General features: G+C 33.6%; 1 long non-coding RNA gene across 2 annotated transcripts in view; it reads left to right on the forward strand.

The window, feature by feature from the left end:
• Positions 1–27,255, forward strand: part of LOC109026578 (uncharacterized) — a 99,584-nt gene that overhangs the window by 62,739 nt on the left and 9,590 nt on the right. The gene's annotated exons all lie outside the window — the stretch shown is intronic.

Raw genomic sequence — 27,255 nt, forward strand, 5'->3', positions numbered from 1 at the left:
CCATTGTATTAGTCTGTTCTCACACTGCTATGAAGAAATATCCAAAACTGAGTAATTTATAAAGGAAATAGGTTTAATTGACTCGTAGTCTGCAGGACTGGAGAGGCCTCAGGAAACCTACAGTTATGGCAGAAGGTGAAGCAAACATGTCCTTCTTCACATGGTGGCAGCAAGGAGAAGTGCTGAGCAAAAGGGGGAAATGCCCCTTATAAAACCATCAGATCTTGTGAGAAGTCACTCACTATCACGTAAATGGCATGGGGGTAACTGCCCCCATGATTAAATTACCTCTCACCAGGCCCCTCTTATGACACGTGGAGATTATGGGAACTGTAATTCAAGATGAGATTTGGGTGAGGACACAGGCAAACCATATCACTCATCAAGTGGTAATTTTAACAGATGAGAAAACTGAGGAAAGAAAACATTATGTTACTAGCCCAACGTCTTGGAACTAAATGGTGGACTTGGCTGGCTTTCTCTGAGCCAACAATGTTGATCTTCATCCTACAATGGCTCTTATCCTGAGCACTCAGTTTCAATGGGCAGTAATCTTGTATTTTTGTTTGCATTATATCCTGGTGTATATCACGGTGTGTACATTTAACAAGCAGTAAATAAACATTTTTGTTGGATAAACTAATGAATGGTATTGTCACAATTTTCTATGGTAAATACAAATATCATTACTTACTACACATTTTGAGTTCCTAGGAAAAACCATGAGGGACAGCCTAGAAAAGAAGTTAACCTGAACGTGGTGCACATGTACGCTAGAACTTAAAGTATAATAAAAATATATATATATATATAAATAAAAAAAGAACAAAAGATTCAGAGATAGACTACCAATGATTGTATGTCTCTTCTACCATTTGTTAGTCATGTGATCTTATGCAGTTTGCCTGTCTTATGTCTGTCTAAATGTCTCCTATGTAACTTGGATATGAGGACACAAATATAACTTATTTATAGCATTGTAGAGGAAATAAATCTTCACAGTGTCTGACATAGTTTGTTCTCAATTGATGTTGAATACTATTTTGTTATTAATGACAAAATTGTTTATTTTAAGACCCCCAGAGGATGCCTAAAACCATGGATACTACCAAAACCTATATGTGCCCTGTTTTTTCCTATATATACAGACCTATGATAAAGTTTAATTAATTAATCGGGCATGGTGAGAGATTAACAACAAATAATAATGAATACAATAATTATAATAATTTACTTTAATAAAAGTTATGTGAATGTTCTCTCTCTCTCAAAATATCTTATTGTAACATATTCAACTATTTTTCAGATAATTAATCCTCGAGAAAGCAAAACCACATGTAAAGGGGGATGACTGTATTTAGACTGTCCTTTGGTACAAAATTCAAGCAAAGTTGAATTCCCACCAAAGTTTATTTGTATATATTTAATGTAATCCTTTATTCATTTAATCTACAAATATTTATTAATTACTAATCATATTTATAGGCATTTTGTTTGTTACTGAGATATCAAAGTGAGAAAAATAGCCATTCTGGGCCATAGAGTCTAGTGGAATAGCAATGTGAATATTCATTACAAAATCAATGAGACATAGGACAGCAATTGTGGGGACAGGTACATTATTTATATTGCTAAAATATATTAAAAGTTATAAGAATAATAGAATACCTGTATTTGTTTCCAGAAAAAAACATAAGGAAAGGAGGAATATCAATTAAAATAAAACTCTATAAGAAGACAGGGCCAGATCACTAGGGTCTTGTGATTTATGTAAGCATTCTTGACATTTATTTCAAATGCTCTGAGACATTACCAAAGTCAAGGAGGAAACTCAGACCTTGACAACTTCAAGTTTGCCCTGGCTCTCGTGTTAATCTTAGATTATTCACATTAACAGAGCCAGAAACAAGCCCTTTTTATAAATTAAAAATCAAACATATCTATATTGTCCAACTTGTGATTTTCTTTTCTTAAAAAGTATAATTTGAATAAAACTATATGAAAATTGTTTGTATGCCTGATGTTCCCTTTTCTTTACATTCTAAATATATTATGGTATCATCAATAAATGGACCTCAGCCTCTTCACATTTTCAAGTGCTCAGCATATCAATCCCCACTTCCCCAGGAAACATTGCTGACACACATTTTCTTGACTACATTGCAGATTCAGGTTTCCTCTGTTTTCTGATCTCTCCTCAATTCAGTGTCCAGTGTTTCATTAACTATATTCCTTCTCTTAGATTCTCCCACTGTAAACTCTGTTGTTTCCAGAACTAATCATACAGAGCAATTCTACTCTGCTCCAAAATCTCCTTAAAGATGTGCATATTCATAGTTACCACTGCATGTAGCAAAAAGCCCCCTAGTTCCCCGTAATAATCTCTTAGAAACTAGTGAAAATTATAAATCACAATTTATTATTACACCCATAGAGACATACACACAGACACACAATGCAGATTTGATTCTATTGATCAGACAAAATGGTTGTGTTGTATGAAGTATAAAATACAAGATTATCTATTTCCTTGTTATTAGAATGGCCTCTATTTTTTCACAGTAATTATTTGGGATATTACATTAATATTTGCTTTGCATTTTAGATAGAAAATAGTCAAAGGATATTAATATTTTAAACTCTCAGACCACCTTAATGTTCATAAATATTTGTGAAAAAGGGTTTGTTTAAGCTACTATTTTAGAAGTGCTAAAAAGTAGCTGCAGGCATTGAACATTGATAGCTAGACAGATGATTGCTCTGAAATAGCCTTTGGTTACAATTGACGAATTAGCCTGTGACTGATTACATTCCTCTAAATAGTTTATTTAGACCTATCTTATGGATTAGATTCTGTTAAAACATTTCAAATAAAACTTGTTTTCCCCAAGTTTCAATAAGTTTTTTTTATTAATAACAACCTTAGAGTAAAAAAAAGGGCAGATTTTATCTAAGGAGTAATAAAGGGAATACATAGAATTAACTATAAAGCTGATGCCCCATTAATCCAAACAACTATCATTCTAGATACCCAGAGACACAAACACAATTATTTTAGGAGCATCAAATTTTAATATTTCCTCAATCTACAGTAATGGTACAAATGAGATAGCAATTTCCCAGAAGAAACCTGAAGCGCAGGTAGAGTGTGATCATGAACGTTTTTATGCTTATCATTAACTGTAATATAGAGAGCATCTAAAACGTAGTAAATGATTCTGAAAGATCTTTCCCATTGGAAAGCAAACATGCTCATATTTCACCAATCATTGAACAAGCAAACAAAAACAAACCTTTATTAAGCCCTTTGACCTTACCTAACATCACATCTCTTTCGTTTCCTTGACCTTTAAGCTTTGTGCTAGTGTTCCACATTAAAATTCTGTTTTATTTCTCTTTTATTTCTCTGTCTTTCCATTCACCTCTCAGGTCATCACTACTGAAATCTTCTTTCTAAGAAATTCAAGGATGAACATATTACCAAATTCATTAGATAATTTTGGGTTTTTATCCCTTTGATCTTTCTGTCAATTTTAGCAATAATTCAAACCATCCTCCTTGAAACTCTCTTTTCCCTTACAGGACCACTTTCTTCTGTTCTTCTGATTGTCTTCTATCTCTAGCTTCTCTTTTTTCTTATAGTATTTTGACTTCTTTTTCTTTTTTTTGCATGTTGTTGAAATGATTTTCTAAAAACTATTTAATAGTCCTTGGCAAACTGCTCTTGTTTTTACACTCTCTCAAATTAAACACCTCTACTACTTCTCATTTTATCCCCAGATCCACTTTGGATGCTGAGATGTAGGACTTTATTCTCAGTGCAACAGCTTCCATATTCCTTAGAGACCCCCAGCCATTTCACAAAGTTAATTACCGCTATTGTATTCACTCCAATCCACCTTCCATCGAGCTGCAAAAGTAAAAGAATTATTTTGTAATGTGAAAATCACCTAGTCAAAATTCAAGTTTCACGTTTTTCAGGAGAGATTTCAAACTCCTTACCTTTGTACATATGAAATCCAGCCCCCTTCCACCAGTTTTACGTATTTTTTTCTCTCCGTAAAAAGCTCTTTAATAAAATCACATGATTTTTCTTGTTTGTATAACATTATTATATTCAGTCTTAAATTGAGTACCACATGTTTGTCAAGCACCTTTTTCAAGCTCTGGGCTAACAAAGAAGAATACAACCTTAAATCTTTTTATTTTATTTAATTGTTTTTTTACAACAGAGCTCTCAATCTACTAGAGTGAAGATGCCAAATAAAAAGATAATAGCAATACAGAGTATTAAGTGTTATAATGATAGAGAGAGGTGCATGTAATATATAGAAGAGGATAGCTTAATTTAAACTGGCTTGGGCCATGGAAAACTCCTAAGAGAAGAGAATGTATGTATTAAATCTTAAAGAATTCAAAACTTTAGGTGAAAAACAAGGTAAAAAATGAGGTATTGAATGTCAAGAACCATTTTAAAACATGTTTTCCAACTATCTAGCAATATATGTTGCTAAATGCTATCTCCAGCCTTAAACTTTCCCTGATCTATGATTTTTGTTTTTAACAGCTTTCTCAGTATCTACACTTGACTGTCTAATACTCATCTAATTGTTTACTATACATCTTCTCCCACTAAAATGTGCTTAGGAAGTGACACATATTAGTTACTTAATAAATATTTGGTAGTCAGCCTCATAAATATAGGATTTCATTTTCAAACCACATAAGTCTTTTGTAAATGCCAGTACTATTGAGAATTTGAAAAGTCAGATGCGCTATAAAAGAAGTAAAAAATGCACTGTGAATTTTTTTCTACTATTCTAAAATAAATAGATGCTAATACAGTTCTCCTATTGATAGGAGACTTTTTGGATCTTGCACTATTTTTTATTGGAATAAAGAATAAATACTCTTTATCTTCATATATTGTTTCTCTTCAAAAACTTTTAACCCAGCACTATGTTAAAATGTTTACGTATCATTACATGTAATGCTTGCAACTAACATCTAAGATAAGTTCAATCATTTGACTCAAGGTTTAACAAGATTAAAAAGCATGGCTAAATTGGAAGACAGCGTGAAGATTTGACTCTGAGAAGCCTAACCCCACATCATATGTTTTAAGCTATTCTCCTCTCCATAGTTTGATGGATGTAAAATAATATTTGTAATAAAGAGATCTTTATTCTTTCTTCTAAAATTAAACTAATTTGGATTCTTTCAAAACCTCAATTATATGAAAGATATCCAAATAGCAAGACTTGTTTTTTTAACATAAGTATATTTGATGTGGTATCAGAGAAAATGCAGACCAGTTCTATGTAACAAAATTACATATATGTGTGTATGTGTTATAAATATATATCCACACACATACATATAAACATTATATCTATAAATGTATGTATTTGTAAGCTTTTGATGATAAATATTTATTTATAAAGTCACAGTTATTCCTTTTGCTCTCTTTGATAATGTGCAAGTATTTGTTAACTTTTAAAAGACACACCATATATATTTCAGTGCAGGTAGACTAGCCTCCTCCTTTTAGTTTTCCTCAGTAATTTATACCAGCTCTTTGCTACCACACTTGCTATTAATTAAAAATGCCCCTAGTCATGTTTGACCTCTAGTTTTAAGTTACATAAAGACATTTTAATGAATTGGACTTAAAATTTACTCTATAAAAATATCCAACCTCTCTTTTTTCCTTTGTCTTTGTAATTCGTCTTCTAAAACCCCTTTGATAATCTCTGATGGTAGAGCGCTATGTAGGTTTATTATTTCTAAATTTGTTTCAAAGACCTGAACTCATCACCTCTGGCCCAGAGTTAATTAAATACAGGTATAATTTCTAATTTCCCATTAAACTTGTTTAGCAATGTTATATTCCTCAGGAGTAGTTTGGTTTATTTCCTTTTTTTTTTTTTTTTGGACAGCTTGTGTCAAAAATTAATTCTGATTTCAAACAGATGAAATTTCCTCCTATCCAGTGTCTTGAACTATCCCAAGACCTGCAATAGGCAAGATTCAGCTAACTCTTCCTTCTGATGATTCTTGTCTTAAACATTTCAAACAACAAAGTTCCCTCCTGAGAAAATTATGTTCAGTCACTATAACCTTTAAGTGAAAAGATTTGGCTTCAAATGTTCTAGGATTTTTTTTTCTTCTTTGTGAACAGTAGATTATTATTCTTTGTACTAAATTAATGTCTGAGCAAAGTGAATGTCAGAAATTTGGCCCATGCAATATTCCATTTTCTTGTCAGTATATACCAGGTCTTTTTGGCAGAAACAGAAAGGAATAGCAAGCCACTTTGAATAAAATGTGCTGTAACAACCAAGGGAAACACCAACACATTAATTTTGCTGCTCAATTGTTAAGTTATAGCCATAGCAAAATATGGACTTAAAACCCTGCTTTATAACAATGTCTTAATAGAACCAGACATTCTAATGTACAACATGTTACAACATGTTAAATCAAAATGTTACACCTCTCCTGTTTGTAATTAAGCAGCATACTTGTATTGAGTTACTCTAAATTATTTTTCATTTATAAGCAATGAAGACTTTTAAGTACTTCTATTGAGTTTCCCCATAGAAAATAACTAAAACATATACAGGCAGATGGTAAAGCATATTTTGAAGCCAGAATGAGACAGTATTGAATCTCCCACATTTTCTGATAATTTCAACATTGTAAATGGGTATACAATACATACTAGGGTGCACTGACTTATCATCGCACTGTGGGCCAGCTCCATTTTTCCCACCTACAGAAAAGGGTTAGGAGTTTATTTGTTAGGTTAATTTTGTATCTTGGCTATTTTGAATAGTGCTGCAATAAACATTTCTTTTCACTTCAATTTATCTTATGGTTAGTTCAGTTTACATAATCTTTTGAGAGTTCTAATGCATTGAAAAAAGTTATCTCTTTACAGTAGTTCAGATGAATTGAGCAAACCTTGAGGCAACCAGGGTAGGTAGTAATCAATGAAAGGCCCTCAACTCATGGATTCACCATAAACCCTAAACATAAGTAATGAGTGATTGCTCACCTGCATGGAGATGAACACACTGCCTAACTTGATTTGTCCTCTATCAAGTCTTTATTGGTTAGCTTTTGACACACACACACAAACACACACACACACACATACACACACTCCAAAATTTAGTAGCTTGAAATACAACCCATTTACTTGCTTTTTTTTTTAGTAATACATGATAATTGTACATATGTAGGGGTAAACTTTGATATTTCAGAACATCTATAGAATGTGTAATGATCAAATCAGGACAACGAAGTTACACATTACCTCATTTATTATGTATTTGTGTTGGAAACCTTCATAATCCTCTCTTTCAGCAATTAAAAAATATACGATGAATTATTGTTAACTATAGTCGCCCTACAATCTTATAGAAAACCAGGAGTTAATGCTCCTATCTAGATGTAGTTTTTTATCTGTTGATTAACCGCTCCCTATCATCCTCTCCCTCCTACCATTTCCATCATCTAATAACCACAATTCTACTCTCTTATTCTATAGCTCAACTTTTTCATTTCCACATTGATACGGTTTAGCTCTGTGTCTCCACCCAAATCTCATGTTGAATTGTAACCCCCAGTGTTGTAAGTGAGGCCTGATGGAAGGGGATGGGATCATGGGGGTGGTTTCTCAGGGTTTATCATCATCACCCTAGTGCTATTTCATGACAGAGTTCTCACAAGACCCGGTTATTTAAACCTATGTGGCACCATCCTCTTTGCTCTCTCTTTCCTGTTCTGCCATGTGAAGATGTCCCTGCTTCCCCTACACCTTCTGCCATGATTGTAAGTTTTCTGGGGCCTCCCAAGCCATGCTTTCGGTACCGCCTGTGGAATTGTGAACCAATTAAACCTCTTTTCTTCATAAATTACCCAGTCTCAGGTAATTCTTTATAGAAATGTGAGAACAGACTAATACACACATATGGGTGAGAATACACGATATGTTTTCTTGTAACTGGCTTATTTCACTTAAGAAAATGAGCTCCAGTTTCATTCATGTTTTCATAAATAAAAGGATTTTATTCTGTTTTATGGCTGAATAATATTACATTGTGCATATATACTATATTTTCTTTACCTATTTATCCGTTGATGGACACTTAGGTTAATTTCATACGTTGGCTATTGTAAATAGTCTGCAATAAACATGGAAATGCATGCATCTCTTCATTATACTGATTTTTTTTTCCTGTGGTAAAGAATTCAGTAGTGGATTGTTGGATAATATGGTATTTTTATTTTAATTTTTTGAGGAACCTGCATACTATTTTCCATAATGTGTATACTACTTTACATTCCCAACAACAGCATATAAGAATTCCCTTTATCGTTTTATCCTCACTAGCATCTGTTACTTTTGTCCTTTTGATAATAGTCATCCAACTGGTTGAGATGATACCTCATTGTGGTTTGGAGTTGTATTTCCATGATTAGTGATGTTGAACATTTTTCATATATTTCTTGGCCAATTATATGTCTTCTATGGAGAAATGTCTATTCATGTCTTTTGCCCATTTTTTTTCAATGTGATTATTTGAGAGTTTTTGGTGTTTAATTGATTTCTTTTTTTATTCTGGATATTAATCGCTTATCAGATGGATAGTTTGCAAACATTTTCTCCCATTCTACAGTTGTCTCTTCACTTGGTTGATTGCTTTCTTTTCTGTGCAGAAGCTTTTATGTTTGAGGTAATACCATTTGTCTATTTTTCCTTTCGCTGCCTGTGCTTTTGAGGTTTCATCAATAGAATCTTTGGCCAGACCAATGTCCTGAAGCACTTACTCTGTGTTTCCTTCTAGTAGTTTTATAGTTTCAGGTCTCACATGCAGTCTTTAATCTATTTTGTTTGATTTTATAAATAGTGAGAAATAGGGGTCTAGTTTCATTCTTCTGCATATGGTTATTCAGTTTTCCCAGCACCATTTATTGAAGTGGTTGTCCTTTCCCCATTGTATATTCTTTACACCTTTGTCAAAATAAATTGACTTTAAGTGCATGGATTTATTTTTGGATTTTCCATTCTGTTCTGTTGGTATGTGTGTCTATTTTATGCCAATATCAAGCTGTTTTGGTTAATATATCTTTCTATACAATTTGGAATCAGGTAGCATGATGCTTCCAGCTTTGTTCATTTTGTGTAGCATTGCCTCAGCTATTTGGAAATATTTTTTGGTTCCATAAGAATTTTAAGTTTTCTTTGCTATTTCTGTGAAAAATGCCATTGGTATTTTGATAGGGATTACACTTAATCTAAGATTGCTTTAAGTAACATAGGTATTTAAACAATATTATTTTTTCTAATTCATGAGCTTGGGATAACTTTTAATTTTTTGTGTCTTCAATTTTTTTCATCAGTGTTTTACAGTTTTCTTTGTAGAGGTCTGTCACTTCTTTGGTTAAATTTATTTCTAAGTATTTCATTACTTTTACATAACTGTGGTAAATGGGATTGATTTCTTGATTTCTTTCACAGCTATTTTGTTGGTGGTGTGTAGAAACACTAACTTTTTTTCATGTTGATTTTGTATCCTGAGAAATATCCTGAATTTGTTTGTCATTTCCAAGAGTTTGTTTAGGGAAACTTCAGGTTTTATAAAACATGAGATCATGTACTTTGCAAACAGAAATAATTTGCCTTCAAGGTGCATATTACCCATTTGATTCTTATCCTATGATACTTTGCATAGTTTTAGGTGTGTTTCTCCTAAAACACTGTCTTTTATTGAGAAAGGGTTCATGATTTACAGCACTTGTTTATCCAATGTCGGCCACAAGGCCCTAAACCTGCAGATACTCAACATGTTTGATGACTATTGATGATTATAAGAGCCCATAATCTCCATATTATAGCATGTAGAAAGGTATTTACAGTACAGTGTAAGTGAGGAAACAATAATGGAGGGTAGGAAGGTAAAGCTGGTAATTTTAATACTTGTTTTAGTGTTAGCATCTTCGGATTTTTTTTATTTTTTCTAGAGGAAGGCAAATAGGCAAATGTTATATTATAGTTTATTCCTTCCATTCCTCCATCTTCCCCTAAATAACTGAGCTATTTGTGGACTAGCAATATAACACCCCATCAAAGATCTTACAGGAGAAAAATTAAAGGCATAAAGAAGGAAAGAATACATAATTTGCAAAAGCACTCATTTTTCTTGAGTTTCCCAATTACTTCCAAGAAGCCAAGGATTGCTTACTCTTCCTAATAATTGTTTTGAGCTCTATTTTGTTTTAGTAGTCAAAACTTATATGATTTGGATAGAAATAGTATTCTTCAATGGAAGAATCAAGTTATGACAGAAAATTAATCGAATCATGTTCTAAATTAAAGATTTTGGTGCCCTTGATTCTGTCCTCCTTAAGACCTTGGGAAGGTTCAGCTGACAGTCTGGTTTCTATTTCAAAGCATTAAAAATGAAATCCTAGGGGAGAAATTCTGTGACTTGATTTGTTCTTGAAATTAAAATAAGCATGAAAGGAAACAGATCAGTATATGCAAAGAAGAGTTTAAATTAATAAATATTTGCAATAATAATAATACAGTATAAAATAAACACAAAAGTATTACCTGATAATTGTTCTTGATGAAAAATACAGGTTTCACATCATCAAAACACTTTATATTCTGATGCTGTTTGGAATTAATTGTATATCTTAATCAGAAAAGAATTGCAAAATAAATACATATTAATTTAATTTGTTAAATGTTAAAAATATATGTTTTAATAAGTACTAACATTATGGGTGCTTTAAAAAAATACAGCTCATTCAGCACAAAGTGAATCTATGCATAAATGCCAGAATAGCTAGTGGGTAAATCTGACCTGTTACTAGAAATAGCTGGTTTGAAAGCTAATACTAGGGATTGGTAATGCTCTTTCCTCAAAGCACAATACAGATTTATCATGCTTTTCCTTTGGGGTAGATGAAGTGCTGACATAACAATTTATTGCATAAATCAGCCTGTTCAAATCCAAAAGGACAAACTACTTCAGAAACACTTTGCCTCTTTAAAGGCAATTTTTAGAGCTGTTGAACTCTGCAACTTTGTTCGAAAAATTTCCTCATTTAAGAAACCACCTGAAATAAATCTATCTTGTGACCTTCAATTCTCATCCCCTCTAGTATGTATAGCACGTTATTGAAAGAGAAAAAATTTCTCCTCTTTTACTTAAATTTGCATGTATGTAGACTTATGTCTAATTTATTATAATTTCTAATTAACTATCTAAATGTTTTTTGCATATGACCTCTTTTGGGAAAACAGAAAAAACAGAAAACTGAAAAACACCAGATTTATCTTTATATATCTTGGAGAAAATATTGTTTCAAAAGCGTACACCCACGCACCAACGCACACACGGGCGCGCGCGCGCACACACACACACACACACACACACACACACACACACACACCCCTTTAAAGTTATTCTCTTAGATATCCTTCCAGGCTACGACAGCATTCTATTTTCTTGAACTGAAGCAATTGACTTATACTGCTCCTTCTGTCTTCAGCAGTTTAAATACTGTTTTGAATTCTCTAAACCCACTGTTACATATTTTCACCAAAATCTTGCACAAAAGTGTTATTTTTGCACAAATATATAATGAAGTGATATTTCTATTTAGAAATGTTTACTCACGTTGTTACAGTTTCTTACTGTTTAACGTAGAATTCAAAAGCCTCCAGTTTTCCTGCATGCATCTTCTGAAAGGCAGTATAACTTCGTTTTTGGGGAGCTCAGGATTTGGAGCCTCACTGGCTGGAACCAAGGCACAACTCTGATGCTTACTTGTGAAAAGTTAGTCAAATCATTGTATAGTGATGGGCCTCATTTTCCTTATCTCTAAAATAGAGGTAATAATTACATTTTCCCTGTATACTTGTTTTAAGAATTAAATGTGTTAATACAGGTAAAACACGTAAATGGTACCTGGAATACAGACAATGCTATTTATTATTTGCTATAATTAAACACTATATAAATTCAAATAACACTGGTTTATTTGCTCTAATTTTATTATACTCCAGTTTCTCCAAAATTTGAAATTTTTATAAACCACACATTGCAACCTCCCACACATTTGTTTGACATCTATAAAATGTCGTGCATGTTTCTAAGTATGTTCTGTACCACATACAGCTGTAAGTGCTCCAACTAACAAAACCAGACAGGTGTGCAGGAAATATTGTGAAAACCAACTTATTGATGACAATGGTGACAATGACAGTTGACAAGAGGAGAGCGATTATTATTATTATTATTTTTTATTATTATACTTTAAGTTTTAGGGTACATGTGCACAACATGCAGGTTTGTTACATATGTATACATGTGCCATGTTGGTGTGCTGCACCCATTAACTCGTCATTTAGCATTAGGTATATCTCCTAATGCTATCCCTACCCCCTCCCCCCACCCCACAACAGTCCCCGGTGTGTGATGTTCCCCTTCCTGTGTCCATGTGTCCTCATTGTTCAATTCCCACCTATGAGTGAGAACATGCGGTGTTTGGTTTTTTGTCCTTGCAATAGTTTGCTGAGAATGAAGGTTTCCAGCTTCATCCATGTCCCTACAAAGGACATGAACTCATCATTTTTTATGGCTGCATAGTATTCCATGGTGTATATGTGCAACATTTTCTTAATCCAGTCTATCATTGTTGAGAGCGATTATTTTTAATGATGCATCTGGAGCTTCTTTGAAAATTCTAAATGTTAATGAAAATGACATGTTAAAAGTTTTGGAAAATGTGTAAATTCCTAAAATTTATAAAACACCAATAATTTAAAACGCAACAAAACCCTTGAGAAACTGCAGAAGAGATATCAAGGAAGAAAGATCAAATCAAAGAATAAAACTCTAAAAGCCAAATCTATTAAAACATTAAAACATGTCAAAGGGCCAGGTGCAGTGGCTCGCGCCTGTAATTCCAGCACTTTCGGAGGCTGAGGCAGGCGGATCACTTGAGGTCAGGAGTTCGAGATTAGCCTGGCCAACGTGGTGAAACCCCGTCTCTACTAAAAAATGCAAAAATTAGCTGGGCATGGTGGCGGTCATCTGTAATACCAGGTACTCGGGAGGCTGAGGTAGGAGAATTGCTTGAACCCTGGGGACGGAGGTTGCAGTGAGCCGAGATCACGCCACTACACTCCAGCCTGGGCAACAGAGTGAGGCTCCATCTCAAAAAAAAAAAAAAAAGTGACAAAGAACAAAAAGAGATATACAGCAAGTGGGAAGGGAGCCATTCGTAATCATGTAAAATGTACATTATTAGCAAGATGTAATCAACTTGGAAAAGCACAACTTCAGAAATAGGTATTACACTTTTGGCTATTGTAAAGCTATATACTGTCAGTAAGAGTAAAAAGATAGAGGTAAGTTCTATTGTACCTCATTGATAAATATTGGTATTTACTAGAATAGTGTGTATATCTAGGAATTTATCATTATTGCGTGTAGATTTTTATAGAATGCTTTGTAAATATATAATAATTGAAAATATATTTTTCCACTCTCATTATGCTGTAAGTTTTTAAATGTTTTCCTTAGCAATTGTTCATGATATGAGGGACTTAAAGATTTGTTTAATTGAACTGAATTCTAGCCTTTTAGTTACAATTTATAAATTACCACTAAAAGGAGCTGGCAGCACAATCTTCAGAGAGATTTCCGCTCATGAAAATACCTCTGATTAACTGATATACCCTCATACTCTGATAACTCATATACCCTTGACAGCAAAATGGTGGGACAAAATCTGGAAGGGCATAAAGGAGTGATGAGTGAAACTGCCCTTTACTAATGATATTACATGTTTTCTAATACCATAATTTAAAGAGGGAGTCAATTATTTTTAAGATTTCTATTAATTTTAATTACTTTGGGATGTCCTAGGAGGAATTTTCTGATTCTTGAATTGTTATGCTGAGTTTTTCATTCATTTCTTTAATTTAGAGCTAGAACATTAAAAAAATAAATATTTGAAAGAAAAGCAAATCTCTTTCAACAGGAGAAATCTTTGTGCTCAAAACAAGCAGTTATTTAGAAATTTAAGAGTCTCTAATATTTCATTGCTTAAAGGACATTTTATATATTAAAATATCTGAGCACTTCGGATCCTTGGTATTAATGTAAATCTGAATAGACAAATTATTTTTGAAACTAGATTAAATTTTCCCAGCAATGAGACAAAAATTCACTGTTCTTAAAACTTTTCAAGATGGCATGAATATTAACAAACTTAATAGAACTTGATTGTAGTAGGACAACCCTTTTAATCTTGTTTGAAGCCACAAAAGAATGAAATCTCCCCAGATGAAGATGGTATAATTTCATGTGTTGGAGAAAAATACACTTTTTAATGAAATGTTTGACTAGACAATTTTCATTCCTCTTTGAAAGTAATTTTTGAACATGAACTCAAATTCTTGTTCTATGCCCACAGTACTACACATTTTGTAATTATTAGATCAAATTCTCTTTTGTAATTTCTACCTTGATGAATGGCCTTCCTTTTATCCGAATGGAAAGCTTTGAAGCCTGAGGAATATTACATTAACTTATAGATATTTTTATATAATCTATCATATCATATTATATCCTATAATACAATATTTATATTATTATATGATATATTATTTTAATATCATTATATATTATATTACATATTATATAATATTATATTTATATATTATAAATGTTACATAACCTTATATATAACTTTGTTACATGTTACATAACCTTACATAACCATATATGTTACATAACCTTATAACCTACATGTACTTCTATATATATAAATTTAGAATTCTCACCATTATACATTTGGAAGCAAATTTTCATATGCATGATATGTGTCATTTGCAGTTATCCAGGCTTTTTTTAATTGTGTTTAAATATAATGCATAAACATTATGTAACATTAATTTCTTGAGATTATTAGTAAAAATATTTGTGACATTACTTCTTTGAGTCACAATTTTGTTGTCTTATTTCCAGAGTTCATAGAAGCTAAATTCTCCTAGGAAGTGAATCATTTTTTCACCTTGTCTGCTTTTCCCTTCTTTAAAAGACAGTACTCCACAGTCAAACCCCAATGGATGTATTATGAAACTGTAATTTTTGATGGATGTTCCAATGTGGGAGCAAAACTTGTCATTGTGTTATATAATGTATGCACATTTTCTTTTCCATCATTTCTTCTTTGAAATTCGAAAAGTACTTCAGATATTATGATGTTTCCAAACTGTTCTCAGGGATCGCAATGCTTATTGTCAATTGTTTCTGAAAAGGGAAAAGGAAATTCAAAGTGGAAAAGCTTTGCCGGCTTAGTGCTTTTATATTGTCTTCTATGTAGCAGAACATTAAATCTATCATTTCTAAGACTGTTCTGAGAATCTCATAATTGCAGCACTTAGATTTAAGAGACATAATTTATCATCATTCTGTTTGCAATTGCTGTAGTATTTCAGTCAAATTCAAAAGTACTTTTCTAATTTTATTTCTGAAGGTTATATTGACCTTTCCTTTATATTACATAAATAACCTAAGTCTGTCTTTCATTAGTAAATCTAGTCTGTGTGGCAAAGTTAAATGTTAGCAATTTTTGCATTTCTATATACTAGTATATTTACTTGTTTTTGTTGTTGATAAAATATTTTATATTTATTACTCCTTCCAGCATAAATCACAACTATGGAAAGACTAACTTCTTCTGGCCTTTTATTTCAAAGTATATCATGATAAACCTTCTCTTAAAATGTTTTCAAGTATAATCAACCTAGATTTTTATAAAACTTGTGTTAGTTATACCTATCTAAGTAGATGTTTAGTTACACGTATGGAATCAGCCTCATACGGCTTTACACAAGCTAACTTGTAATTCACAGGTTGACAAAAATATTTATGTTTTCACATGTAGTTAACGTTGTATTTTCATTGCTGTATTTCCTTATAAACTCAGATTTCCTTGAAATTGTTGATGGATTAGTTCCCTTTCAAGCAAAAAAACTAAATTGTGTAACATCTATCATGCATTATTTTTGTTTATATATATATATATATTTGTATGTTATAGCTGTTTTTGATAACAACATGCTTTATTAGCACATTTGAATAAAATTTACCCCAATGAATAAATTAAAATAGCATCAACGTGAATTAATTTCTTCAAACACTTGATTATCTACTTGTATTGTTTATCAAATCCCTCCTTTCATTTTCACTCCAACTTTCGTCGCCCTTTCTTTCCCACCTACCTTTCTTTTAATTTCCAGCAGGTATTTTCCATCTCTGCCACTCCTCCTATAAGATCTGCTATACATGAGCCATTCAAATTCACTTGAATTATATGGTTGTACTGTTTATAGCAATGTGAATAGCATTTATTAAGGCCTGCCTAACTTTTGAGCTAGCCATTTAAACCCAGGGTACCATTTAATGTTACAAATTTATAATTCATCTGTTTTCTATATTTTCTCTACACCAGTTCTAGTTAAGTGTTGATATGAAAGTGTTATCTGTGATTGGTGAGACAAAGAGCTTGAATCAAAATGTAAATCAAAAACTTTATAACGCACTCTCTTTAGTTAAGCGCCCATTGTATTTTCAAAGCAAGGTTTTCTTGATAAATGAAGCAGTGCATTAACTTAATTCAAGGATTTTTTTTTTTTTTTTTTTTTTTTTTTGAGACAGAGTCTCGCTCTGTCACCAGGCTGGAATGTAATGGTGCGATCTCAGCTCACTGCAACCTCTGCCTCCTAGGTTCAAGCGATTCTCCTGCCTCAGCCTCCTGAGTAGCTGGGACTACAGGTGTGCACCATCAAGCCCAGCTAATTTTTTGTATTTTAAGTAGAGACGGAGTTTCACCATGTTGGCCAGGATAGTCTCCATCTCTTGACCTCGTGTTCCACCCGCCTCGACTGCCCAAAGTGCTAGGATTACAGGCGTGAGCCACCGCACACGGCCGGAAGAAACTTTTTATCTCTTCATAACATTCAAACAATTCTTGGATCTGTATTACTCTATGGATGACTCTTTTTGTTGCTCTGCTGGTACCCTAGCATCATATGTGGATACTTGTAGCTTTTCTAATCTCCCTGGAAAACTCTACCTATGTAATTTAGCTTATGCTACTTTCTTGCATAATAAGGACCTACATTTTTGGTCAAATTTTATGGCTGATCTAAAATGCCATTAAGAATTATCTCATCATCTCATTGAGTAGTTTATTCATTCTATGATTCCATGTTCTTACTAATGTTTTCCAGGAAGCCAGCTGAAATCAGGTGATATAGAAATAATTACTACATTTCTCTGTTTAAAAATGTCATTTGTTTATGTCTCTGTGAATAAAATGAGTCTTAAGTTGATGGAAACTTAAAATTACTATTAGCAAACAGAGAAATGGTTTTCATTACCTGGGTGTGCAAAATATGTAATTATTTTTCTTGGGAGAATTACTGGACAATTACAATATTTTAACAAAATTAATGTTTGACATAAGGATCTCTTGAGGAAGGAATATGAGTATTTCCTTAAAAACCTTATCTTGACAATTTATGATAATATCAAGAAGTTCCAGAATGAATGTGGGAGGGCTGGGGAAAATCCCAGGACAAGAGCAAAACACTGCTTTAAGAAATATAGTAAGAACCAAAATCTTCATTTCCAGAGGATGAATATTCGTGGTAGAACATGGGTATAACTGATGTAGATTTAAAAACAATTTAAGACTAGACCTTTGAATGTATACAAATTTTAGGAAATCCACAACAATTTATTTTATGTGCACTTTTCTATTAGGTTGGTGCCAAAGTAATGGCAGTTTTTGCCATTGAATGTAATGGCAACTAACTTAACAGGTATTGTACCTTAACCATAACTCCAAAAGTTTTACAAATATAAATGATGTGAAAAATGCATGGGTTAATACATATGAGGTGCCTAAAACCATGCCTGGCCCATATTAAGTATAAGATTCTATTATTGAATTATTTTAAATTTAGAGATGAGGAATCTGAAACAATGAGGTACTTAAGTAACTCCTTAAACTACAGCTGGTACATAGAAAAGCTATAATTAGAGACCAAGAATTTTAGCTCAAGGTCCTGTATTATTAAAGACTACCCTTTACTGCCTTTACATCTAAGCCTTCTCTTAAAACACCTCCAATTTATTTCTATATGGCTTCAATAGGTGCATTTCTAATCTAAAGATGGACTACAGAACTTCCATAATTAAAATCCTTTATTTGAGTAACTAAATCACAAATAATATATGGAAGTTGGTCTTTCCATAGTTGTGATTTGTGCTGGAAGGAGTAATAATTAGAAAATATTTTATCAACAACAAAAACATGTAAATATACTAGTATACAGAAGTGCAAAAATGCTAACACTTAACTTTGCAACACAGACTAGATTTACTAATGAAAGACAAACTTAGGTTATTTATGTAACATAAAGGAAAGGTCAATACAACCTTCAGAAACAAAATTAGAAAAGTACATTTGAATTTGACTGAAATACTACACAATTGCAAACAGATTTACATAAATAGTCAATGTTTCCTGTGTAGAGGATGGATAACTCAACAAACACGTAAAATGAAACATGTAAAGTTCAGTGTGCTTTAAGTGTTGTGATGTAGAATCTACTGTTACAATGCCAAGAAATATCACCTGTACCAAACTTTAGTTAATAGCCAGTAAGTCTTCCAGTTGGAAGAATTGCCTAACGTGAATTTTAAAACACAAATAAAGATTAGATAATGTCTTGGTTGTAGCAGTATTGGAAGGGGTTTCCCAGCACTGTCATCTCGTATCATTCTCCTTCACACTTGATGTTCTCTCTGCCTAGAAGACTCTTCCTCAAGAGAATTATAAAAATTAACGCCTGACCTCCTTCATATTTTTATTTAAATTGTTCATCTGTGAGGTCTTCTCTGGCCAATGTATAAAAAATTACAACCCACAACAATACTTTTTATCTTGTCCCTCTTTATTTTTCTCGTTTTTACATAATATCATATGATACAGTTTGGGTATTTGTCCCCACACAAGGCTCCTGCTTTTTCCACGTGATGGGCCTCCCCTCCCACTGTTCACTTTCTGCCATGATTGTAAGCTTCCTGAGGCCTCCCTAGAAGCCAAGCAGATGTCAGCACCATGCTTCCTGTAAAGCTTGCAGAACTGTGAGCCAATTAAACCTCTTTTCTTTGTAAATTACCCAGTTCCAGGTATTTCTTTATAATAATGCAAGTATGGCCTAACATCTATTATACCACACACCTTATAAATATTATACAATATATTTTACTTACTCATCTTGATTTTTGTTATCCTCCTCCACTAAAATGTAAAAGAGTAAGCACAGAAATGTTTGTCCTTTTTGCCACAGTATTCCCAGTGCAAGATGGAACTCACATGGTTCCATATTGTTTGATAATACAATGCTTATTGGGGACTGACTGTAAGTGTGTGTGTGTGTGTGTGTGTGTGTGTGTGTGTCTGTTGGGGGTGGGTGGGGATTGTTTTAGGTAGATAAGTAGAGGCTATGGTATGGTATGTTGTACCAAAGTGTTTGTATATTAACATTTTGGCGATGAGAAAAAAAATAAAGGATTTTAATTATTTAAGTGACATAGTCCATCTTTAGATTAGAAATGTATCTATTGAAGCCATTTAGAAATAAATTGGAGGTGTTTTAAGAGAAGGCTTAGACACCAGTTGTTGCTGTTATCAGGGTTATTAAGATAAAAAGTTCATGAGAACTACTGAATTGAGTGCTCATTAAATACTCTTTACCATACCAGTTAAAGCTGGCTTCTGATGCTGCCCAAGAAAGAGCTACATTAGAGGAGAAGATATAAATCTATACCTTTTTGCCTAATATCCTACTATGCCCAGAGTACCCTTCTTATGTTTAAGTGACTTGGTTGAAGAATTCTGAGTAACTAAATCATGAATAATAATTTCAAAATCATACAATATATACCATAATATTCAACCTTTGACTATTAAGAATATAGTTAAAATTTTTACCTATATGGTAGTCACATGCTTAATTTTCCATCAGTCTCTCTCACTCAAGCGTTTCCTCACACTGTACATTTCTTTTACTAAGTTTTAGCCATTTGTAGAACAAGTTTTATCAAATAGAATAAAGTGGCTTTTACCTAAAAATTAAATATTTCCTGTTTTATCCTCTTTGTAGCTCTGAACTTTCCATTTTTTTTTTTGCTTAATGTAATTCACGTATAAATGCATTTTCCCCAAAGCATCTTTTGATACTTTCTTAACACAGAACATTAATGACTCATGACATTATTGTGGGCAATAAATTACAACCTAAAATGTAGTTGGGGAAAGAAAAGACACTATTTTTTAAGAAAATAGTGTATAATGTATTTGAAATCAAATATTAATGCTTTGTATTGTTTGCTATTGTCATCATGTTTTCCTTAGTAAATTTGAATTTTTATCATAATGTTTGGCTATTGTACTGCATGTATGCATAATTCATATCATTTTAAAAGCTTTTTAAGAACATTATTGTTTAATTTTGTCCATGTAATAGGAGTAATTAAATGATCTACAATGATGGCTTGTGGCATTGACACAGGGTTAGGCAAATGGATCAATGGAAGAAGATACACACCTTTACATATACATGGAAGCTTGGTATTTGACAGAAAGATATTATAAAACAAATAGATTATTTTTATGAATAAACTATTTGACAAGTGGTTACGGGAGGATTGCCAATTGAGATAAAATAATTTTACTCCATATATGCAACATATATCATATATGGTATTTTATAATTTACAAATGTGGCATAGTAAGAAAATATTTCTTCAAGACTAAACCTTTGCTAATTGGACTCCCAGGAATGAAACTGGTCTCCTGCATACATGCATGGAAACAAGATTTAGTACAGCATTGGGCATTGATCCCTGTTTTACTACAAAGTTTGGACCACACTCTTCCCTAGCCCTGTCTCCATCATGAGGAAAAGGGTAAGGGACAGAACTTTTCCCAACCACAAGCAGAGATTTGACAAATAATGCCATACCATTCAGCTGCAAACAAAATGCTCAGACCCCAGCCCCTGCATTATGCCACTGAAAGGATTGATGCTGGTGTGGCAGAATAAGGCTAGAGCCAAAGTTCTTCATGTTATGTTATCATATGTGCACTGGCTCCTGATGACATGAGGCAGGGCTGGTTCATCCCTGATTATGCAGTTTCAAAGCTCCACAGCCAAAAGTTGGGATTTCTTTTAAAATTTCCCAAGTGTCATGTCTGGTCCTGTTAATAGCTGTGCACTGTCTCAGAGGATGATGAGCAATAGGTGACCTGTCCACCTGCTGCTGATACAGACTCTGAGATTTCCGAAGTCCATCTACTCTAGACCTAGGACCAGCACTGCTTAGCAATTTGCCCTTGCCGGAAAGATATATACTACACATAGGTAATTAAAGGATTCATCATTTTTCTTTTAGACATCACACTGGAAAGATAGTTGCAAGGATATTTTTGGAAAAGTCACAGTATAGAAGAATACATGGTGATATCCAAGGAGAAGTGGGCAAATAGAGTTTAATACAATGGAAAGTTAAGCGTCTAGCCTTTTCTAAGTAAAAATAAATGTTCAGGTAATAATTCTTCAGCCATAGTAGAAATATATCTTAATACAACATGATGTAAGTAAAATTATGCATATAATTGTTTGAATTGTTAAAAGAGAAAGCATAAATTTTGGGAAACTGATTTAGCCTTGCATTCATGATTCTAAACATTAATCAGGAATCCTGATGTTTAACCTCCAAAATATACAAGGAAAAATAGATGAGTGAAATAAGAGTGATGGCATCACACAGATGAATCAACCAAGTTTTCCCTATGCTACCATAAAATAAATAGCAAGCTGGAAAAGACACCATTTTGAACCTATAAATTTAGCTTAGCACTAGAACCTATTACTTGGGGAATTTCACAAGTGTTCATATATTTATTTAGTATGGCAACTATTTGGAAACAGAATGCAATTTAAAAATATGTTCCTCTCCAATCCCATCATATGTTATTTTCCACCCCAAACCCACCATATCTGTTTGCCAGACAGATACTTTCAAAGCCCAATTGTGCACCTGCAGTCATTAGCATTTGGCAAATGGTACAAAGCTGGTGTGAAATGGAAAATGTCACCTTTATCAATTTATTCTTACTTGCGATTTTTTTTTTTTGAGACAGAGTCTTGCTCTGTTGTCCAGGCTGCAGCTCAGTGGCATGATCTCAGTTCACTGCAGTCTCCGCCTTCCCAGTTCAAGCAATTATCCTGCCTCAGCCTCCTGAGTAGTGGGGATTACTGGCATGTGCCACCACACCTGGCTAATTTTTGTATTTTTAGTAGAGACAGGGTTTCACCATATTGGTCAGGCTAGTCTCGAAATTCTGACCTTGTGATCCACCCGCCGGTGGCTTCCCAAAGTGCTGGGATTACAGTCATGAGCCACCGTATCCGGGCCTCACTTGGAAAATGTATGCACTTTTGTGTCCTATCCCAGCAGTACTCATATTAATCCTATAATGCAAAATGTCTAATTAGAACAAATTTGATAAGCAGCCAGTTATCTGTATTAAACATATGTGTTACTATTCATTGTACAAGTAAACCTATTATTTCCGAGAAAAATCAGAGTCATTAGATCAGAAAGGCTTACTGAAATAGAACTCTGCTAAGCAAAACTAAGAATTTCTATTTTAGAAGAAAACATACATATTATTTCAAAGTAAATGACACATTAATAGACATAATTAGCACTATAAAGTGTTCAAGAGTCTTGAGAAAATTAATATGAGTATTGAGTTTGAATGTGGTAGATTGCTTCAGAGGCCATCTACATATTCTATTATAAACAGGTTTTAAGCATATTAATGCTTTAAACAGGCTTATGAGGAAATAGATATTCTCTGAAGCAAGAAACTGGAAAATGAATATAAAGTGAGAATTGAACTCCTCAAATTAACAGATTTTTTTTACTAAATAAGCTTCCTCCTTTTGGATCTTTATGACAAATTAGTGACTTACGTTAAGAAAAAATCCTCATCCAAATTTGAGTTCTATAGTAATACCTGGCTTCTTCTCAATTCCCTGGGTGCTTCTCAATTTCCTCTGTTGGAGAGTTGACCTTTCTCAAAACCGGATCATTCTTATTAGCAAAGTATCTCTGGACTTTGAACCAAATAGTTTGGTTAATTTCTTTTATTCTTTCTCAAGAACCAATTTCTGATCCAGCCAGGCAGCAAGTCTATATATTTTTCTCAAATAATCTGATACACCCCCACAAGCACTCAGATAAATGTTTTCAATTATGAGTGCTAAAAAATCAGCAGCTGACTAAAATGGAGTAAACACTTGTAGGTGATGGTGAATGGACAGGTAATATTGTGTAATACTGGGCAAGTCAATTAATGTTTGCAAGCCGGACTTCATTCATCTGTAAAATAGAGAGAAATACTTCCTAGGATATTGATAGAATTAAATATGTTAATACATATGAAGCTCTTACAATCATTCCTGGCACATAGAAAATGTTTCATAAAGAGTAACTAATATCACACACACGTATTTATATATAAGAATGGGTAAAGAACAAAGGAAAGAAATAGAGAAAGCAAACCTAAGAATATATCTATTTTTTAGTATTTTGGTAAAATATTTTGGGCTTAGCTATATGTGGACTCTTCTGGTCTCTTCAAAATTATCATGATACAAAGGTAGAATCTTTAATAAACAACCTTCTAAATTTAGTGCTAATTGTACTTTCTTGGGTATTCAGGTTTTGAGCAACTAGAGAAGTGAATGAATGATTACTGAAATTTCAAATAAGATTTCCAACAAGTGTACTGAAATCTTATACTGATAAAAATAAGAAAATGAGGATTGTTTTCAATAAGCAACATTTATCTAGAAATTAATTTCCCAAAGCTTTAATCAACTGTTTAAAATTTTACTGAGATCAATGTATTTGGAGAAGAGGTGACAATGACCAGTGCAAAACATAAGTGTTGGAATGCAAGCAATGATTTAGAAAAGTTTTCACATGTGCACAGAATAGTATATAGGACATGTTTTCAGTTAATTTCTGAAGTGGTTTCCTTAAAAGAAATAAGAAAAACATATTTTAGTAAATGCTTGTAATTTTATGTTGCCTTGGCATCATTTTTTAAAAATAACTTTGACTTTTATTTTAGATTCTAGGGGTACGCATGCAGGTTTGTTACTGGGTATATTATGTGATGCTGAGCTTTGGGGTAGGGCTGATCCTCTTACCCAGGTAGTGAGCATAGCACCCAGTGGTTCGTTTTTCAATCCTTGCCCCTTCCCTACTTCTCCTGTCTAGCAGTCCTCAGTGTCTATTGTTGCCATCTTCATGTCCATGAGTACCCAATGTTTAGCTTCCAGTTTCCATGAGTACCCAATGTTTAGCTTCCAGTTATAAGTGAGAATATCCACATTCATTTTGAATGGATTTGCTTTCTTGTGCTAGAGTCAGGGCTCAGTCACCTTTGACCCAGTTTCCGGTTCCACACCACCCTACCTGGCTCAAGCTAGTGGCCAGAGATAAGAACTTAGAGATATCTCTCCCACCCAGCACGCCGGGCTCCCAGCTTTTCTGCTGCTTCCTTTGGAAGGACCATTCAGGCATTTGGTTCATTTAGAGGGACCATTCAGGCATTTGGTTACTTTAGAGAGACCATTCAGGCATGTTGACTCTTCTGATCACTTCAAAATTATCATGATACAGAGGCAGAGTCTTTAATAAACAATCTTCTGAATTTAGTGCTAATTGTACTTCTCTTAGGGATTCTGGGAACTTAAAGTGACCCAAGCTCTAGTCCCTCATCTATACCGCTAGTTGCCGCACTCTCTTCTCTCTCCGTCAGCAGTCTCTGACCTCTGTGTGTAGCATGCTGTGTACCCCCCAGGGTCTGGAAGAACTAACAACTCTTCAACTTTCACACTGTGGTGTGTCATTGAAGCTGTTCCTGCAATCTGACCCCTGACAGCAGGCCCCTGAAGGGACCCACAATGTGGATCCCCTGCTGCTGCTCTTTTGTCTGGCCCTCTGTCAGCAGCGGGCGGGGGATAGTAGCTACCAGCTAGTTGATAGAAAAACTCAAAGAGTTTCATTCAAAACACATATATAGAGCTCATATCCTAAAAAATTGCACCATTTTTGTCGTGTTTTATTTTCCAGAGAGTCTGGCTATTACATTATCAAAACCTTTAAAGAAAAATAAAAAGGAATATTCCTATTTTAAAAAGTCAAAATGCTTCACTTATTTGGTGAAAAAGGGATGAAACGATTTTTAACATGGTGGTTAATAAATTCAGATTCTTAACATCGTATTGTTAATCATTCCCTGCTTACATTCTTCCTAGGCTTGGTAAACTTATTTAGTTTGTTTAAATATGCTACTAAACTGTGTGCTTAGTTGGCCCTTATGTGCCTTCAAAGGCTGCTAGAACTCATTTATGTACCTGCTACATGTCACAAATTAACAGTAGGACTAGTGAACCACATTTTCAGTGTGAAATATGCCATTCCAAAAATCAGTTATAACTGCCAATAATTGGAATTTTTTTGTCATTTTAGATTTATTACAATGCCTAAATATCAGTAAACATTTTATCTATCAAAGTTTAATTTTTTTGAAAAGAAACAAATTGCACATTTCTTAGATTACTAAAACAAATAATTTCTGTTTTGGGACATGCAATGTTATGTTCTTCAATAAAATTGACTCTTATTTTCTATTATTTGGAAAAGCTATTATCTTCTCATTTATCTCTAAAAAACATTCCCGGCCAGGGCAGTGGCTCACGCCTGTAATCCCAGCACTTTGGGAGGCCAAGGCGGGCGGATCACGAGGTCAGGAGATGGAGCCCATCCTGGCTAACACGGTGAAACCCCATCTGTAGTGAAAATACAAAAAATTAGCCAGGCATGGTGGCGGGCGCGTGTAGTCCCAGCTAGTCGAGAGGCTGAGGCAGGAGAATGGCGTGAACCTGGGAGGCAGAGCTTGCACTCCAGACTGGGCAACAGAGCGAGACTCCATCAAAAGAAAGAAAGAGAGAGGGAGAGGGAGAGGGAGAGGGAGTGGGAGAGGGAGAGGGAGAGGGGGAGGGGGAGGGAGAGGGGGAGGGGGAGGGAGAGGGGGAGGGAGAGGGGGAGAGAGAGAGGGAGAGAGAGAGAGACACTACATATTTTGCATATATGGTCCATTTTAAAAGCAGCTATTTTTTCCAGTTGGATATTAAGAAAAAGAGGTATAAACTTTTGTTGCCTCCAGTGCACAGGAGAAGTACCAAATGACAGTTAAAATTTGTAAGTTATTCATCAATATTTAACAATTTAATATAGGGCATGAAATCCAAGGAACTTTTTTATTGTTATTAAAATGCTTATTTGGGTATCAGGAAAATCTTTTAGCAAATGCCACTCTCTATTTCAAGGGACATTTACAATCAAAATTACCTGATTTTTTTCTACCTACAATATTTATTTAAAATATTGGAAACTATAACCTTGCTATTCAGTCCTCGTCTTTCTGTTTCATAAGCTTAGTAATTTCTCACACTTTAGAAAATTGGAATTTTACTTGTGACATATGAAGATTGATTTCTGAAGAGCAATCATTAAAATATTTTCCAAAGACATCTTATATATAATCATTAGATTTGCTGGACTTATTTTGTAGTAGCAAAGATATCATATATATTAAAAGGAGTGAAATAATGCCGTATTTATTCTGCAAAAACATTTTCTTTAATAACACTAACAAGGTAATGCTTATCCAAGAAATTGACAGGATTTCTAGCATGGACAAGTTAGCTTTTATGATAGGTGCTGCTTCATGAGATTGTAAAAGGAAAAATATATATGAGGAAGTAGCAGCATTACATTATAAGCATCAGGAAATATTTTTGGAAGAAGTAGAATTAAAAATAAATAGTATTCTCACAATTTAAATTAGTAGAGAGACCTTATAAGACAGGACAAAATGCAATAACACATTCATGTAAAAGTAGAATTGTGAGAATATTTAAGAAACAAAAATATCTTACTGGCTGAAATACAGTTAATCATTTACATTTGTTTTTCTCTGTTCTATCTGTTCTAT

Source organism: Gorilla gorilla, chromosome 3 (genome assembly GCF_029281585.2).
Source record: "Gorilla gorilla gorilla isolate KB3781 chromosome 3, NHGRI_mGorGor1-v2.1_pri, whole genome shotgun sequence".
Lineage (NCBI taxonomy): Eukaryota > Metazoa > Chordata > Mammalia > Primates > Hominidae > Gorilla > Gorilla gorilla.